We start from the raw sequence: 11,940 nt of genomic DNA on the forward strand, positions 1-11,940 counted from the left end.
CACCCGCCTTGGCCTCCCACAGTGCTGGGATTACAGGCTTGAGCCACCGCGCCCGGCCTCTAATTTTTTTTTAAATTTTAAAAAGAACCTTCCCCTCCCAGGTTCCAGCAAATCTCCTACCTCAGCCTCCCGAGCAGCTGGGACAATAGGCATGTGCCACCATGTCCAGCTAACTTTTATATTTTTAGTAGAGATGGGGTTTCACCATGTTGGCCAGGCTGGTCTCGAACTCCTGACCTCAGGTGATCTGCCCACCTCGGCCTCCTAGAGTGCTAGGATTAGAAACATGAACCACTGCACCCGGCCACCAGCTTATTTATTAAAGAATTTGAATTTACTTAATGTGACTTATATAAATATTTAATAATTTATGCTTGAAAAATGCTTGAATTACATAGTTTTATTTTGGATGGAGTTTTGCTCATATTGCCCAGCCTGGAGTGCATGGAGCCATGTCACTCACCACAACCTCTGCCTCCTGGGTTCAAGTGATTCTCCTGCCTCAGCCTCCTAAGTAGCTGGGATTACAGGCGTGCACCACCTCGCCCGGCTAATTTTGTTTGTATTGTTGTGTTGTTTGTATTGTCAGGTTGACCTCAAACTCTCAACCTCAGGTGATTGGCCTGCCTTGGCCTCCCAAAATGTTGGGATTTTGGGCGTGAGCCACCACGCCAGGCCAATTTTTCTTTGTCTTTTATTTGAGACCGAGTCTCACTCTGTTGCTGAGACTGGAGTGCAGTAGCACGATCTTGGCTCACTGCAGCCTCTGCCTCCTGAGTTCAAGTGATTCTCCCGAGTAACTATGATTACAGGCAGGTGCCATCTCACCTGGCTGATTTTTGTAGTTTACTAATAAAGACGGGGTTTCACCATGTTGGCCAGGCTGTCTCGCACTCCTGGTCTCAAGTGATCCACCCACCTCAGCCTCCCAAAGTGCTGGGATTACAGCCGTGAGCCACTGCAATCGGCCCACAACATTTCTTCTAAGGGTGAATTATCCTTGTTTTAGAAACGGGGATCCTGAGACTCAGAGAGCTGAGTAACTTGCATATGGTCACTCAGCAGGCAGTAGGATCTGAGCCTTGGTCTGTTGGACCTCCAAGCTGCTGCTCTCCATGGCCACATGGTCTGGTCACCTTCAGGCTTTCTCCTTAGCTTCCCTGTTACTTAGCGGTTCTTAAACTCTAGCATGCAGCAGAATCACTGGAGTGCCTCTTTAAGTAGATTTCTGGGTCCCACCATGACAGTTTTCATTCAGTTGGTCTGTGCTAGCCAGAGCTATGCCCAGCTACATCATTTGCAGGGCCTAGTGCAAAAGGAAAATGCAGGCGGGGCATGGTGGCTCATGCCCAGTAATCCCAACACTTTGGGAGGCCAAGGTGGGTGGATCACCTGAGGTCAGGTGTTCGAGACTAGCCTGGCCAACCTGGCAAAACCCCATCTCTACTAAAAATACAAAAATTATCTGGGTATGGTGGTGCATGCCTGTAATCCCAGCTACTCAGGAGGCTGAAACGGGGTGGAGGTTGCAGTGAGCTGAGATCAAGCCACTGTACTCCAGCCTGGGCAAAAAGGCAAGACTCCATCTCAAAAAAAAAAAAAAAAAAAAAAAAAGCAAAAGAATATGCAGAGGCCTCATCCTAGGATGGGGAAGTCAATTTCCCCTTCCCACTGGCTCAGTGCCCCAGTCTATAGCAGACAGGCCACCATGCCCACCAACACTAATTGCAGCCTCACACCAGGACATGCTCAGCTTCTGGATCAGGGTTGGGAAGAAGCCCCTGCTAAGTAGTCCACAGATTGAGCTGGTGCTGTCACCCTAGAGTGGGGCAGCCGCTGCCTGGCCCTGGCCTAAGCACCATGCACACAACTCTGATCCTCTCTGTGTTTGTGCCCAGACCCCCACCAGGGGCAGAGGACAATGGCAAATACAAGCCTCTCTCATCAACACAAGCTGGTTGCCCTGTCAAGTGGAGGCGAGAGGGGAGACCCCCTCCCCTCCTCTAGCTTCCCAGTCTCCACCGCCTCCTCCCCTCCAGATGGGAAGGAGAGTGACAAAAAAAAGAAATAAAATACCAAAGAGCTCAGAAGATGACTCCCTTTTCAGTTCCCAGCAACTCTATTGTCTAATAGCCTTGAAAGAGCTGCAAATGAATGTTTCCCTACTGGCTGGAGCCTGGCACTGGGTCACACCCTCACATGTGCACAGACCAAGCTCCTTCCTGGAAACACCTCTGCCAATGAAGAGCTTACTGCCTTTGACTTGTTTCTGTAAGCCCCCTCCCCTGCTGATCCTGCTCACGCTGCACAGGAATTAGCAAATCAATGAAGCCAAAAGATTGTAAGGTTGGATGTCCAGCAAATGGACAATGAATAGTTTCACCTCAGTTTCCCCTTTAGCATTGTAAGCCTATAAAAGGGGAAAGAAGCTGCTTATTGGGGAGGTCGGTGAATAAGGCTGTAGCCTCTCCACGGCTCCCGGCCAAATAAAAAGTCACTTCCTTTCTCAGTTCGGAGTTCAAGAGGTTTGCTTCTCGCTGCTCCTGCTTCAGAGGGTGGCAGTGATCATGAGGCAGGGTGGGGAAACCAAGTGGGGTGTGGAGGATGGGATGCAGGTGCTGAGAACCCAGGGTGGAAAGGGGAGGCAGGACCCTGTGTGAGCCAAGTCTCCAAACCCCCATGCTTGCTCCATTGTCCAACTGGACTTAGGAAACGTGAATTCAAAGGTAAAGTTAAACTTCAGCTTCAAGGCTTTGTGTGGCTATACTGGTTGCACACCCATGAATTCAACTCTGGCCAGAGAATATTTGCATTTCTAGCAAGTTCCCAGGTGACCTGAGAATCACTTGATCTCTCCTTCCTTTTCTTTTTCTTTTTTTTTCCAAGACTGCCCAGGCTGGAACTATAGGTCCCTTCTTTTTCTTCTTTTTTTTTTTTTTTTCCTTTGAGATAGAGTTTCATTCTTGTTGCCCAGGCTGGAGTGCAGTGGTGTGATCTTGGCTCACTGCAACCTCCACCTCCCGGATTCAAGCAATTCTCCTGCCTCAGCCTCCCAAATAGCTGGGATTACAAGCTCCCTGCCACCACACCTGGCTGATTTTTGTATTTTTAGTAGAGATGGGGTTTCACCATGTTGGCTAGACTGGTCTGGAACTCCTGAGCTCAGGTGATCCACCCCCCTCTGCCTCTCAAAGTGCTGGGATTACAGGAGTGAGCCACCGCACCCCGCCAGTCCTTTCTTTTAAAAAGGCCCAAAGCAATGCTCCACAGTGTGACTTTCCTCCTTTCCTCGGTAAAATGGTGATGCTATTTCCTGCCTCATAGGCTTTGGTGAGAGGACGAAGGGAAGAATTCCTGAAAAAGCACAGGGGTTAGAACAGAGCTCACACTGAGGAAATGTTCGCCGCAGCACTAATAGTAATGGTCCCAATTATTCCTGCTACCACCACATCCTCTTTTGTTTGGGCTGTTGTGTCTGATGCCTTTTTCTGTCTTTACCTATTTTCCCTCTGCTGTCTTCAGAAAAGGAACTAGAGAAGTCCAGGGGCGGGTAGGGCTGGAGTGGGGTAGGGCTAGGGAGGGACACCGCAGGTGACAGCCAGTTGTTGCCAAAAGCCAAATCAAGATGAGATATGTAAGGATGCTGAGGTTTGCCAGAACAAACTCAGACCCTCTGAAATAGGCCCTGGAGGGAGAAATCTGAGAGTGAGGAGAATGCAGGTAGACCATTGCACCCCATCATTCCCTGGAGAATGAGTGTCCAGTCTATAACAGACACATAAATATCTCTAAGGGGTAGAAAGCTCCAAGTGTTCTTCAGAGAAGGACAGATCAAGTCCTGGAGATTGGGATCCAACTCCCACGGCCACCCCCCATCCCATACCCCATCCTTTCAGGAGTGAGTGGGGAGCACCACTTTCTCTTCAACGTTTAGACCATGTTATGACATTCAGAGCACAAGAGCCCTGCACAGCCAGCCACAGAGGCTGGCTTCTCCCCGCAGGGCTTTACCACATTCGGGATTACATGGTCTTGCTTGCTCTCCAGGGCTCACCCGTCCCATCTCACATGGCAGACATCCACTGTTCTCAAACTCTAGGCCAGGGGACCAAGGCCAGAGACAGGGAACAAGCTTGAGTGCCTCTGCAGTGGGACTTGACTGTGGAATCTTCCGGGAAGCTTAGAAAATACTGATGCCTGGGTCATACCCCCAGGAATTCTGATTTAATTAATTTAGGGTGCATTCTATGCATTGGTGTTTTGAAAACTCAGCAGGGGTTACTACTGTGCACTTGAGGCTGGAAGCCACTGCTGTCCCACCCACCCAGTTCTGGGATATTCTCTGAGGATCCTTCTCTGAATGGCTGCCAGGCAGGGTGAGCGACCCCCTCAGAGGCACCTCCATTATTCAGATGCATGAACTTGCCTTAGTAGCTTTCCAGGAAGGTCTTCAGGAATCCCACTGCATGACCACAAGAGAGAGCCAGCCAGTGCAGGTGAGGTGAGGATGGTATGTGGAATCATTTGGGGAAGAAGTGGGAAGATCGGCAGGTCAGCACACGGTTGACTCTAGGGCTGTGTCTAGGACATGTCCCCTGGAAATAAAATAGCTTCTTGGAGCTGTACTGAGCAGCACTCGATCATACTAAATTCCTATTAGCATTTTTTAAATGAACTAATTTGCTATTACTGTATATTCTTTGGTGAAACTGTCTGTTCAAATATTTTGACCATCTTTTAGCTTTTTTTTTTTTTTTTTTTGAGATGGAATCTTGCTCTGTCGCCCAGGCTGGAGTACAGTGGCGTGCTCTTGGCCCCCTCAGCCTCGGCCTCCAGGTTCAAGTAATTCTCCTGCCTCAGGCTCCAGAGTAGCAGGGATTACAGGCACTCACCACCAAGTCCAGCTAATTTTTGTATTTTTAGTAGACATGGGCTTTCACCATGTTGGCTGGGATGGTGTCGAACTCCTGACCTCAGGTGATTTGCCCCCTTTGGCCTCCCAGAGTGCTGGGATTACAGGCATGAGCCACCTTGCCCAGCCACTTTGATTTTTAAAAAGTATTTTTTATTTGCTGGGCACAGCGGCTCATGCCTGTAATCCTCACATCAGATCAACTCCACAAACATTTACTGAACATCTATTCCCTGACAGGATTATGCTATGAACAAGGGACAATGAAATAAACAGCTGTTGTTTGTTAATATTCTTTGGAGAATGTTGGGTTCAAGGACTTCGAGTAAGTTACTTGCTTTTCGATATTTCAGTTTCCTCATCTGTAAAATGTGACTGTGAATGGGCCCACCCTGAAGGGGCAAAAAAAAATTTATATATATATATATATATATAGAGAGAGAGAGAGAGAGACAGTTTCAGTTTCACTCTGTTACCCAGGCTGGAGTGCAGTGGCAGGATTTCAGCTCACTGCAACCTCTGCCTCCTGGGTTCAAGCAATTCTCGTGCCTCAGCCTCCTGAATAGCTGGGATTACAAGTGTGTGCCACCATGCCTGGCTAATTTTTTTTCGTGTTATTAGTAAAGATGGGGTTTCGCTATGTTGGCCAGGCTGGTCTTGAACTCCTGACCTCAGGTGATCTGCCCGCCTTGGCCTCCTGAAATGCTGGGATTACAGATGTGCGCCACCATGCCCGGCCTCTAATGCAATATTAAGAGGTGAAAGCTTTTTGAGGTTATTAGGTCATGAGGCAAAGCCCTCATGTATGGGATTCATGCTTTTATGAAAAAGGCCTGAAGGAGCTTTTTTGCCCCCACTGTCTTATGAGTACACAACCAGAAGGCACCATCTTTGAAGCAGAGTGTGGCCCTCACCAGCCACTGACTCTGCTGGCACTTTGACCTTGGACTTCCCAGCCTCCAGAACTATGAGGAATACATTTCTGTTGTTTATAAATTGCCCAGTCTAAGGTATTTTGCTCTAGCAGCCTGAATGCACTAAGACATTATTATGACAACTGCTACCACGGTGAGATGGAACTTAGAGAGTAATGGGGAAAACAAGCAATTATAATAGAGTAGTAGGTACTAACATACCTGGAAGCCAAGGTGCTATGGGAATATTCTGAAAGGGGGCCCCTGTGCAGGAGTGGGGTTACTGAGGATTTCCTAAAGAAAACAATGGCTTAGCTGAGAACAAGAAATGATTAAGACATTTCCAGGTATGGAAGGGACTGTGTATTAGTCTGTTTCCATCTGCTGTTAAAGATATACCTGAGACTGGCTGGGTGTGGTGGCTCATGCCTGTAATCCCAGCACTTTGGGAGGCCGAGGTGGGCAGATCACCTGAGGTCGGGAATTCGAGACCAGCCTGACCAACATGGAGAAACCTCGTCTCTACTAAAAATACAAAACTAGCTGGGTGTGGTGGTGGCACATGCCTGTAATCCCTGCTACTCAGGAGGCTGAGGCAGGAGAATTGCTTGAACCCAGGAGGCGGAGGTTGTGGTGAGCTGAGATCACACCATTGCACTCCAGCCTGGGAAACAAGAATGAAACTCTGTCTCAAAAAAAAAAAAGAAAGAAAGAAAGAAAGATATACCCACGACTGGGTAAATTTCAAAGGAAAAGAGGTTTAATGGACTCAGTTCCACATGCCTGGGGAGGCCTCACAATTACGGCAGAAGGCGAAAGTCATGTCTTAGATGACAGCAGGCAAGAGAGAGAATGAGAGTCAAGTGAAAGGGGTTTCCCTTTCACTTTTAAAGTCATTTTATCATTTTTCATTCCCACCATCAATGTAAGAGAGTTTCAGTTGCTCCACATGCTTGTCAATGTTTGATAATGTCACTTCTTACAATTTTACATATTCTAGTGGGTGTGCAATGGTACTTTGTCATATCCTAATTTACATTCCCCTAAATTCAAATTAGCATCTTTTAATGAACAAATTTTTCATTAATATGTATTTGTTGGTGAAACTGTTTAAATGTTTTGATCATTTTTAGTTCAATTTAAAAAAATATTTTTATTATTGAGCTGTCAAAGTTCTTTATATATTCTGGATACAAGTTATCAGATATAGAATTTTCTAAAATGTTTCTGTCTGTGGCTTTAAATTTTTTTCTTAATATTATCTTTTTGCCCAGGCATGGTAATGCCAGCACTTTGGGAGGCCGAGGTGAGTGGATCACTTGAAGTCAGGAGTTTGAGACCAGCCTGGCCAACATGGAAACCCCTTTTCTACTAAAACTACAAAAATTAGCGCATGCCTGTAATGCCAGATACTCTGGAGGCTGAAGCAGGAGAATCACTTGAACTCAGGAGATGGACGTCGCAGTGAGCGGAGATCGTGCCATCATCACATTCCAGCCTGGCCAAAAGAGTGAGAACCTATCTTAAAGAAAAAAGAAAGAAATGAAAAAAAGTTTATCTTTTTATAGCAGCTTTATTGAGATATATTCATATGACATCTTTTGAAGGGCTAAACATTTTAATTTCGATGAGATCCAATGTATCAAATTTTTCTTATATGGTTTGAGATGTTTGTGTCATTTCTGAGAAGCTTTGCCTAACTCAAGCTAATATAATTTTATCCTATGCTTTCTTAGAAGTTTTATAATTTTGGCTTACATATAGGTCTATAATCCATTTCAAATTAATTTTCTTATATGGTATGAAGTAATGGTCCAGGTTCATTTGTTTTGATGTATGAATGTCCAATTGTTATAGCACCATTTGTTGAAGAGCTATCCTTTCTCCATTGAATTACCTTGGCACTTTTGTTGAAAATCAATTGACTCTATATTTGTGGGTCTATTTCTGCACTTCTTTGTCTTTTCCTTTGGTCTATATGTCTATTCTTATACCAGTATTGCACGGTCTTGATTCCTGTAGCTTTAGAATAAGTCTTAAAATTAAATAGTGTGGCTCTTCCAGCTTTGTTATTCTTTTTCAAAATCATCTTTAGGTCCTTTGCATTTTTATATAACTTGTTAATTTCTACTCCCAAAAAAGGCTACTGAGGTTTTGTTTAGGTTATGTTCAATCTACAGACTAATCTGGGGATAACTGACATTTTAGCAATATTGACTCTTTCCAGCCATGAGAATAATCTGTTTCTTTATTTATTCTACCATAATTTCTCTCAGTATTTAATAACATTATTTCAATGTACAGGTCTTATATCACTAAGTATTTCAAATTGTATTTTTAACATTTTAAATTTTCTACTATTTCTTGCTAGTTAATAGAAAAACTATTTTTCATATTGACCTTATCTTGAAACCTAGCTAAATTTACATATTTTATTTTTCTAGCACTGGCTAGAACCTTAGGGGGGAAGCATTTGATTCTTTACCATTAAAAATGATGCTAACTGTAGGTTGTTTATAAATAAGATTTATCAGATTGAGGAAGTTTCTTTCTATTCCTATTTTGCTGACATTTTTTATGATGATACATGTTGAATTTTATAAACACTTTTTTGCATGTATTGAGATAATTATATAATTGCACTATTTTAGTCCATTGAGATCAAGAGTTTTACGGATTGATTTTGAATGTTGAACTAGCCTTGCCTTCCTAGAATGTGCCCAAGTGTGTCCTTTTTATATATTTCTGGATTCAACCTGCTAATATTTTGTGACTATGTTCATGAGAGATCTGGCTGCTAGCATCATGACGACAAGATCAAATTCACACATAACAATATTTAAATGTAAATAGGCTAAATGTCCCAATGAAAAGAAATAGAATGGCAAGCTGGATAGAGTCAAGACCCATCAGTGTGCTGTATTCAAGAGACACATCTCATGTGCAAAGGCACTCTTAGGCTCAAAATAAAGGAACGGAGGAAAATTTACCAAGCAAATGGAAAGCAGAAAAAAGCAGGGGTTGCAATCCTAGCTTCTGACAAAACAGAATTTAAACCAACAAAGATCACAAAAGACAAGGGCATCACATAATGGTAAAGGGCTCAATTCAATAAGAAGAGCTAGCTATCCTAAATATATATGCACCCAATACAGGAGCAACTACATTCATAAAACAAATTCTTAGAGACCTACAAAGAGACTTAGACTCCCACACAATAATAGTGGGAGACTTTAACATCCCACTGTCAATATTAGACAGATCATTGAGACAGAAAATTTAAAAAGGTATTCAGGACTTTAATTCAGCTCTGTACCAAGTGGACCTGATAGATATCTACAGAACTCTTCACCCAAAAACAACTAATATATATTCTTCTCAGTGCCATATGGCACTTACTCTAAAATTGATCACATAATTGGAAGTAAAACACTTTTCAGCAAATGCAAAATAATTGAAATCATAACAAACAGTCTCTCAGACCACAACACAATCAAATTAGAACTCAAGATTAAGAAACCCACTCAAAACCACACAACTATGTGGAAATTGAACAACCTGCTCCTTAATGACTCCTGGGTAAATAATGAAATTAAGGCAGAAATGAAGTTCTTTGAAATCAATGTGAACAGAGACAAGATATACCCCAGAATCTCTGGAATGCAGCTAAAGCAGTGTCAAGGAGGGAAATTCATAGCACTAAATGCCCAAGTCAAAAAGCTAGAAGGATCTCAAATCTACATCCTAACATCACAACTAAAAGAACCAGAGAACCAAGAACTAACAAAGTCCAAAGCTAGCAGAAGACAAGAAATAACCAAGATTGGAACAGAACTGAAGGAGAGAGAGAGATACAAAAAGAAGCCTCCAAAACTCAAGGAATCCAAAAGCTGGGTTTTTGAAAAAATTGATAAATAGACTTCCAGCTAGACTAGTATAAGAGGAAAAGACAGTAAAGTCAAATAGACACAATAAAAAATGATAAAGGGGATATTACCACTGACCTCACAAAAATACAAACAGCCATCAGAGAATATTGTAAACACATCTATGCAAATAAACTAGAAAATCTAGAAGAAATTGACAAATTCCTGGACACATACACCCTCCCAAGACTAAACCAGGAAGAAGTTGAATACCTGAATAGACTGACAAGTTCTGAAATTGAGGCAGTAATAAATAGCCTACCAACCAAAAAAAAAAAAAAAAAGCCCAGGACCAGATGGATTTACACTGAATTCCACCAGAGGCACAAAGAGGAGGTGGTAGTATTTCTTCTGAAACTATTCCAGAAAATTGAAAAGGCGGGAACCCTCCCTAACTCATTTTATGAGGCGAGCATCATCCTGATACCAAAACTTGGCAAAGATACAAATAAAGAAAACTTCTGGCCAATATCCCTTATGAACACTGATGTGAAAATCCTCAAAAAAAATATTGGCAAACCAAATCCAGCAGCACATCAAAAAGCTTATCCACCACGATGAAATTGGCTTCATCCCGGGATGCAAGGCTGGTTCAACATATGCAAATCAATAAACATAATTCATCATATAAACAGAACTAAAGGCAAAAACCACATGATTATCTCAATAGACACAGGAAAGGATTTTGATAAAATTCAACATCCCTTTATGTTAAAAACTCTCAATAAATTAGGTATTGATGGAATATACCTCAAAATAATAAAAGCCATTTATGACAAACTCAAAGCCAATATCATACTGAATGTACAAAAGCTGGAAGCATTCCCCTTGACAGCTGGCACAAGAAAAAGATGCCCTCTCTCACAATTCCTATTCAACATAGTATCGGAAGTTCTGGTCAGGACAATCAGGCAAAAGAAAGAAATAAAAGGTGTTCAAATTGAAAAAGGGGAAGTCAAACTACCTCTTTTTGCAGATGACATGAGTCTATATCTAGATAACCCCATCGTCTCAGCCCAAAAGCTTCCTAAGCTGATAGGCAACTTCAGCACTCTCAGATACAAAATCGATGTGCAAAAATCACTAGCATTCCTATACACCAACAGTAGACAAGTAGAGAGCCAAATCATGAATGAACTCCCATTCACAATTGCTACAAAAAGAATAAAACACCTGAGAATACAGCTAACAAGTACTGTAAAGTGAAGGACCTCTTCAAGGGGAACTACAAACCACTGCTCAAGGAAATCAGAGAGGACACAAACAAATGTAAAAACCCTCCATACTCATGGAGAGGAAGAATCAATATCGTAAAAATGGCCATAATGCCCAAAGTAATTTATAGATTCAATGCTATTCCCGTTAAACTACCATTGACATTGTTCACAAAGTTAGAAAAAACTACTTTAAAATTCATATGGAACCAAAAAAGAAGCCTGTATAGCCAAGAGAATCTTAAGCAAAAAGAGCAAAGCTGGAAGCATAATGCTACCCAATTTCAAACCATGCTACAAGACTACAGTAACCAAAATAGCATGGCATTGGTGCAAAAACAGACACATAGACCAATAGAACGGAATAAAGAACTCAGAAACAAGACTGCACATCTACAAGCACCCAATCTTCACCAAACCTGACAAAAACAAGCAATGGGGAAAAGATTCCCTATTTAATAAATGGTTCTGTGAGAACTGGCTAGCCAATGCAGAAAATCGAAACTGAATCCCTTCCTTACACCTTATACAAAATTAACTCAAGATGGATGAAAGACTTAAATGTAAGACCCAAAACTATAAGAACTCTAGAAGAAAATCTCGGCAATACCATTTAGGACATAGCCCTGGGCAAAGATTTTATGACAAAAACATCAAGAGCAATTGCAACAAAAGCAAAAATTGACAAACGAGATCTAATTAAACTAAACAGCTTCTGCACGGCAAAAGAAACTATCATCAGAGTGAACAGAAAACCTACAGAATGGGAGAGAAATTTTTGCAATCTATCCAGCTGACAAAGACCTAATCTACAAGGAACTTAAACAAATTTACAAGAAAAAAAACCAAACAACTCCATTAAAAAGTGGGCAAAAAACATGAACAGACACTTCTCAAAAGAAGACACTTATGCAACCAATAAACATATGGAAAAAAGCTCAACATCACTGATCATTAGAGAAATGAAAATCAAA

The 11,940-nt window shown here is 42.3% G+C and overlaps 1 long non-coding RNA gene across 1 annotated transcript in view; it reads right to left on the reverse strand.

Annotated features, from left to right (window-relative positions):
- LOC116564572 overlaps positions 1-11,583 on the reverse strand; it is a 20,148-nt gene extending 8,565 nt beyond the window's left edge. Inside the window, exons 1-2 of the long non-coding RNA XR_004274980.1 lie at positions 11,381-11,583; positions 9,029-9,033 (exon numbers count right to left, since the gene is read on the reverse strand). This is a non-coding gene — a long non-coding RNA (uncharacterized LOC116564572). The remainder of the gene's footprint in view (positions 1-9,028; positions 9,034-11,380) is intronic.
- Positions 11,584-11,940: the final 357 nt, after the last annotated feature.

This window comes from Sapajus apella, unplaced genomic scaffold, assembly GCF_009761245.1.
Source record: "Sapajus apella isolate SASKATOON/1434 unplaced genomic scaffold, GSC_monkey_1.0 scaffold2, whole genome shotgun sequence".
Taxonomy (NCBI): domain Eukaryota; kingdom Metazoa; phylum Chordata; class Mammalia; order Primates; family Cebidae; genus Sapajus; species Sapajus apella.